The sequence below is a fragment of the Bemisia tabaci genome, chromosome 10 (assembly GCF_918797505.1).
Source record: "Bemisia tabaci chromosome 10, PGI_BMITA_v3".
Taxonomy (NCBI): domain Eukaryota; kingdom Metazoa; phylum Arthropoda; class Insecta; order Hemiptera; family Aleyrodidae; genus Bemisia; species Bemisia tabaci.
The window spans coordinates 36,653,528-36,661,403 of NC_092802.1; the positions used below are offsets into that span (position 1 = coordinate 36,653,528).

Consider the following 7,876-nt stretch of genomic DNA (forward strand, 5'->3'; position numbering starts at 1 on the left):
ATAATACCTTGCTGCGAGTTGCTTATAATGAGCAAATATTTGCTCACTAAGTTTATATACAAACTGATCGAAGCACAGATTGACTTCTGCCTCAACTTTATCATATGAAAATTGTTTGCGAAAGACAGTCGCGGCATAATGAGCACTGTCATTGTAGAGATCCGACAGGTATAAGACATACCTGAAAAGGAGAGATACAAAAATTAATTCACAAAGCAATAATGAATTATAATTTTGAATCGACCCTACTTCCTACGAAGTTCTTGCAAACATAAAAAATAGGGTTCTTTGACTGCTACCCTTGCAGATTTAACTTCAAATTTAAGCCATTGCAAGTATTAAGTTGGCAAAACCAAAAAGTTGTCTTTAGATCAATCGAAGATCTACAGCCCTAGGAAACGTATCTTCTACAAACATTTTAGTTTTCCATGAACTGAGAATTTTGCACAAATGTGTCTGAAAATTTTAGAGTCTCCTCTCTGATGTGAGAAAGGTCACTGGAAATTTCAGACGAATTATTGCAATGGTATTCCTGTGAAAAAATAAGATGTCAATGAAAAATACTGAAAAACGCAATCGGGATACATTCCTGTCCGTGTCATGCGGAAGGCAACTAATCTTTGAGGAATGTTCATGAAAAAAGTCTACGAATCTAGCTTTAAAATAAGCTCGGAATCGCTGTTTTCAATTGTCAAACAATTTCAATGAATATATCTTGTCACTAATTAGAAACAGTACCATGGACTTCATTTAAAGGTAGATTGATGCTTCTGAGTTCAAATGTTCACTTTTTTTTTTTTTTTTTTTTTTTTTTTTTTGGTGTCAAATCTCTTGGAATCGAAAACAATTAGATGTTATGGCCTGCGGAAAGAATTTCAAAGTTCTGCAACAGAATGCTCCGCCATTTCCACGTTGCACCTGACTTTTTAAAAGCTCGTCACCCTAAAAAATAATACTTTAAAGATAAGAATTGAAGAAATTTAAAGGAAAGAAAGGAATAGATAATGTACCTTCTGATTAGGTCTCTCTTGTTCTTTATGGCTTTTCAGAGAGGCTCTCTGAGAATTACTTGCACAAAGTCCTGGAGTTCCGCATAAATATTGCGTCGGATGGCTTCGGTAAAGAAGGTTTCCATCGAGACATTAAAACTTGCAGGCCTTAGATCATAGCAATAACCTTGATTAGCGCAAATTTGTCCTCTTCCGTGTAGTTGTAACAAGTTGCCTTGGCAAAGGAAAGTCAAGGTTAAAAACAACGAAGAGAAATTTACAAAGATTTAAGGAAATGCTTGAATAAAAATAGAATCTAAAGAGCTGTCTGCATTAAGAAATACATTAAACTAACGAGACAACAGTACGAATCGAGAATTTTGAAAAATACACATTATCCACAGTGCCACTTTTCTTAGCTTTAAAGGCTGAAAACCTGGCACTTAACAGTCAAAGTTCGGCACAAAGGCGCAGGCCTTCACTTAATTTTCTCAGTGAGGGGAAAGTTAAATGTATAACTTAAAAAAAATGCTACGACTTGGAGAGGACATTTCAAGAATGGTGACGTACTTACTCTGTCATATTCTTCAGCTTCTTGTGGGCATTCTTCACTTTGATGATGATCTGTCGGGTGCAACAACTTCCACGAGTAAAGCTCTGTAACAACACTACTCCATTCGGACAGCAATTGTAAACCACGCAAGGCTAAATTGGCTGTTTCCTTGTTTTCCTTATCCGTTCTCATTTCTTTGAATGTTATGTTGACCTTAAAATTATCGAGAAAAAAAAAAATTGAACAGTTATTTTCAGATGAAAACATGTTTCACGATAAATGGTTGATACTGGCAAATAAGGAAAAAAGATAACAGGCTCGATACACTAGATTTCAATGGAAATTCAATTTCTTATGAGAATGCTCCATGTTAAAAACTTATTACAATACTTCTCGCTTTATTTGCTGGATACTGTTCATTCACACTTGTTATTTCTAAAACAGTGTTGTAAAAAATTAAAGTAACAATGAAAATGGAGGAGGAATTGGTAAGAGGGAGAGGAGGTACCTCGTTACTATGGATAGCAAGCTCACTGATGTACTTGACGTGGTCTTTGCGTATTTGCGGCAAGTGTACCATCAAATCAGCTTGGGGACTGATCGTGGTAGAGCTCGATAAGGGCCATTTCCCAGGGTCGAAATTCTTCGAGCGCTTGATATAGTTGAATGGCGCTATTTGCATGTCACCAAAGAGAGGGACAACCTCTAGATTCTGAAAAAGGAAAAGGAGAAAGACATCAGACATGGAAAATTGATTCAGATGATGATTTAAAAAAAAAAAAAAGATTAGAATATTAAAGATTGATAAAAAATATTCACCATGAATGGAGTTATTGACGGATAGAAAAACGAAAATTCAAGTAGGTGTGGTAAAAGCTTGATTTTCCAGTTTTAGCAGTTCACCAAATTTTTTTTCCATGTCCCTGCCAAATCCCTGTGAGGACATGGAGAACATCCTTAAAATTTGATGGATTTTAATCTATCAGATTTTTGTGCAGTACTATGGCAGGGTGTCACCTTGCATTATCGAATTTTTATTTTTATTTATTTATTTCATTTTTACAATCATCACAGGATTCGTCCTTTCGTAATTATTACAAAAAACAAAAATAGAAACTTTGGAAAAACTAGATAATAGAACCAAAGATCCAAAATTAATTAATGCCATACAGGATTAAGCTATTATACTGGAAGAACTGGGAGTTGGAGGAAGAAATACGGAAAACACTGGAGCAATAAACAACTTGGAATTATTGACTGCTTTGTCGAAAAGTGTACAAAGTCAGGGAGGAAGATGAGACACTGATAAAATTTGACAAATAATACCTACCTTGAAAATTCTGTAGACTTTACTGAGATTTAGTTTCTTCTTTTGGTCAAGTTTGTTGATATTGCAGAGCTCATTGTCCATCAAAAACAAACCGAAGCCCATGACCTGCAAACCAAGACAAAACAAAGTTTTTACGGACAGTGTTTTCATGTAATTGTGACCGAATCTGTGGGAAGGGACCTTTTTTCCGCAGAGAAAATTTCCCATAACTTTTTGCTAATTCAAGGAGGAAGAAAATCTGGACATTTTGACGCAAGTTTGACCCTAAAATCTTAAGAATTGAAGGAGATGTTAGTCCAGAAGTTCCATAAAAAAATTCTTGGGTTGTAGAAAAGCGTGGTTAAAACGTTAGAAAAAAGTTAAGGAAAATTTTCTCCCAGAAGACAAGGTTCCTTTTGTAGATCTGATCACAAATGAAGACTTGGATGATTCGCAAACTTAATTTTTTTTTTTTTTTTTTTTTTTTTTTTTTTATCAAAGGCGAAATATTGTGAAACCTGAGAAAAAAATACTGAGTAACTTAGAACTGTCTTGCTATGAAGTCAAGAACAGCGCCGAAGAAGGACTGACAATGAGACACATGGCCAAAATACAAAATCTTATTAAAAGTTCACGAATCGCCTGAACTTCAGTTACATTTCTTGAATTTAAAAGTTTAGTTTAAAATCTAAGAGAATGAAAATTTAAAATCTAAGTGGCAGGCAGAATTTTTAAAAAACACTTTTCTGAGAGTAGTGTTAAAATCTCAATTTTGAGATCTTCAGAGTCTTAACTGGCTTATGACTGGAACAACAGTTCACTTTTTTCCCAAATTTTTTCCAAAACACAGTAATTTCCTTGTGATAAGAGCTTGAGTCCGCAATTTTGGATTCTCGTTTCAGAAAGACAGCGATTTCGTTTGTGAACAAGATGTTTTCCTACAATCAACGAAACATCAAAAAATGTTTCTTTATTTCTTTAAATTAACTGCTGACTCTTATCAGTAGAGAAGAATTCAAGCACTTTCAAGGCCTAGAAAAAAATGTCAAAACCAATCACTTTCGAAGGTCGAACGAATCACGAAGATGGGATCAGGGTGTCTACAAGATTTTCAAAATGAAATTCCCTGACAATTCCAGGTTTTCCATGACAAAAAATGACAAAATTCCCTGACTTTTTGAGTTTAGCCATACGATGAACTAGTTAGAAAATATTAAAAAAACTATCCTTAGGAATGACCCCGTAAAGTCATATTCTGAATTACCATGGCGTTGGAAGGAGTTGAGTAATACTTTTGAAAGGAACGAGATCCTAAATACTCAAAATAAAGCTAATTCCAAAATGGTATACTCAGACTAAAATTCACCTTCAAAATTTAATTTTTAAGCTCTACTACGCTCTCTTTGTGACATATTGCCCCGTATACTTTTGAAAATTCAAACTATAGTTCACCCTGGTGGTTTCATAAATATTGGCATATTACTTAGTGCCCTGAAAATACAAGTCTCTTTTTCTTAAAATATAAAACAAGAGTTGTAAATGTGCCTAACTCAGGTAGATTTTGCTATAATCAAGGGGAAATACAAGTCTCTTCTCGATTTTAGATAAATTTGCTTAATTCGATATTTTTTTTTTTTTTTTTTTTTTTTTTTTTTTAAGGTCACTTAATTCAATGGATTCCAGAACCTATTGTTGGTATTGAATTTGTCTTATACTCAACAAGCGTTGGCTTGTTAGAATATAATCCACCAATAATATTTCTACAAGATGGATGCACCAGTTGTGAACATGTTGATTTAAGAACCAGAAAAATTTCATGCAAAATGCAGTTGACATTAAATATTTCTTTACTCAATTAAAGAAAAACTAAAATTCTAGCACTTTCATTAAATTTCCTAACTTATTGAAAAAATTGATTAACCATCTGCTCAAAACTGGGGCACTTAGTTTCCTATCATTATTTACTGTAACTTTCTGCTGTTAGCAAGTTAACTTCATTCAAGTCTATTTAGTCTATCTTGCCATTTGGCATGAATTAAGTAGATAAATTAAATAGGGCAGATCGATTCGATCTTTAAAGTTAGCGAACACACATTAGTGAACCTAGCGGCCGTGTTGCAAACTGGTTGAACAGAGCAGTTTACATTATCAGCCACGCGAGCGCGCTACTCGGCCAATTCGGCAGTGACGAGCAAAAATAGCCGCGAAATGTTCGAATTGCAAAAATTCCCTGACTTTCACCGGTTTTCGATCGAATTCCCTGACTTTTCCCGGTTTTCCAGACAGTGATCAAATTCCCTGATTTTTCCCGGTTTTCCAGACCTGCAGACACCCTGGGGATGACATGATACTCACTTTGACCAGCATGTGCTTTTCGGTGGGTGTTAGGTACATTTTTGTTTCGAACATGTGCACACACAGATTGACAAGATCGGACAGAAGCTCTTCGTAACCGATTATTTATTCCAAATTCTCTTTCACCATGTCTCAAAATTTGTTCTGTGTAGCGAGAAATATGGATAAATTCTGCGACTCCTGCAGGGTGTGTGAAGCTGCCATAACTTTCAAGAACTGGGCGGCACTGAAAAAAGAAGCAATGGTGTAGAGACTTGTCACAATACTTTTGAGCTACAACGGAGGTTTGATATGAATCAGAGGGAAGGGAGAAAACTGTTCGATGTCAAGGACAAAGGACTTAACTCTCCACAATGCCACACAGGGTTGCCATAGAGTTAAGAAAAGGAATTTTCCTGACACATTTGGGTAAAATTCTTTGACAATTGAAGATATGCCAGATGGCTGAAAGACATAGAACTAGGGAAAGAAAAGAAGAGACAAATGTCACATCCAAAAATTGCACCATTCAACAGATATTTACATGCTAACCAATGGGCCAACTGATGATTGTTACACTCAGACTGATGTGACTTTTGTCTCTTCTTTTCTTTCTCCAGTCCTAATAGACTATAATTAAAACGTAAAAGACTTAAATATTTATTTTCGGACAGCTCTTATAGAGACTTTTGCGATATTACTTCTGTTCACACATTTTTTTAAAAGTAATCTTCATTCAGGTACACAGGAGAAAACTTCAAAATAGAGAAATCTTTTAATACTTTACAGACATAAACTTACCGGCGATTGGGAGAGTAATCATTTTTCACACTTGATTTCATGTTTTTCAGTTTATCTAGCCCCGTAAACATATTGATAAATTTTCCTAGGGTGAGCAAGTAGGCTTCCGACACAAAATCCTTCCTCTTTTCACGTGGCACAGCCTTTTTACCTCTGCACAAAATCTTTCAATAGCTTTCCGCTGTAAAAGAAATAATTGGAGTTAGAGATTAATGATCTCATTAAAATGATTTATTCCATGACAGTAAAAGTTATGTGATTAAAATGTGCACCAAACTTAAAAACTTTTTCACCTACGTTTTTCATGATCAGTATGCGCTGTAATAACTACCCTCCTGGCCACCATCAACGTTGACAATCAACTGATGATTGTGACCGCAGAAACTGCTGAAATGCGGATTGAGCGTAAAACATGATTTTGTAATTAGAAAGTAAGACTTTTCTAGATGTCATGTACAGTTTAATAGAAGTAAATAAATTGAGGAACAACACCGCTTAACATGGGTTCTGCCCTTCAAACCAAACCAATTTTTTTCATTTCCTAGGTGCTAAAGAAGTCCGAAAATGCCCATAAAAACTTCAAAAAAATTGTCTGGTGCTCAGGACGCCGCCGTTTTGAATTTTTCAAAATTGAGAAAACCCACGATTAGATTTTTGCAAATATCTCCTCAACGGTTCATCCCACAAAGAAAACAAAAAAATCAGCAGAAAGAAAAGAAAATTTCCTACCAAAATCACCCTCCCCTGTTTTTTCTAGCTTGCTTTTCGGGTTGTAAAATTAACGTTTTCTTCAAAAATTAGCTTAAAAAAGGCGCATTTTTGCTGATTTTAGGAGAAACTTTGCTTCAAATCTCCAGCCACGATTATCTGAGAAAAAAACTGTTATGCTCATTGAAAAGAGCGTAAAATTTACCTCTAGAAAACACATGTCAATAGCTCCTAAACTTGATTTAATTCTGTGAAACAGCAGTTCATTAGCTCCGCCCTTAAATTGTGATTTTGTCAACCATCTCCTTGAAAATCAAGAAAAAAAGAAGAAAAAAAACCTAAAACCGTGGCTCAAACTGTGTAACGATGTGGTAAAACAGTGCTGGGCCCACACTATTTGGAGGGGGGGGGGGGGAGCAAAATGTTCAAACATTTTCAATCAGAGCCAACAATTTTGAGCTCTGATGAGGATCAGTGCAAAACTGATGGGAGAGAGTGTTCAGCTCAGGCAGTTTGCATTGGAATATTTAGGTGAGGTCACGTCGAGAAATCTATAATTTTAGGTCTTTTTATACCTCATCAGTAGATCACACTTGTCAGTGAGATCAAAAGCCCAAAAGTTCAAAAATTTTCAATCAGAATCCAAACTTTGAGCTCTAATGAGTACTAATACGAATCTTACCATCTTGCAGTACAAGCCTCGTACCTCGAACTTGTGCTTTGATGCCGTCGTGGATTTTGCAAGATTTTCAGTTGGGTTCACTGACGAGTGTGATCTACTGATGAGGTATAAAAAGACCCAAAATTATAGATTTCTTGACGTGACCTCACCTAAATATTCCAATGCAAACTGCCTGAGCTGAACACTCTCCCCCATCAGTTTTGCACTGATCCTCATTAGAGCTCAAAATTGTTGGCTCTGATTGACAATGTTTGAACATTTTGGTTCCCCCCCCCCCCCCTCCAAATAGTGTGGGCCCAGCACTATTTTACCACATTGTTACACAGTTTGAGCCACGGTTTTAGGTTTTTATCTTCTTTTTTTCTTGATTTTCAAGGAAATGGTTGACAAAATCACAATTTAAGGGCGGAGCTAATGAAGTGCTGTTTCACAGAATTAAATCAAGTTTAGGAACTATTGACATAAGTTTTCGAGAAGTAAATTTTACGCTCTTTTCAATG

The 7,876-nt window shown here is 35.7% G+C and overlaps 1 pseudogene; it reads right to left on the bottom strand.

Annotated features, from left to right (window-relative positions):
* LOC109033217 (cytoplasmic FMR1-interacting protein-like) overlaps positions 1-7,876 on the bottom strand; it is a 28,112-nt pseudogene that overhangs the window by 14,500 nt on the left and 5,736 nt on the right.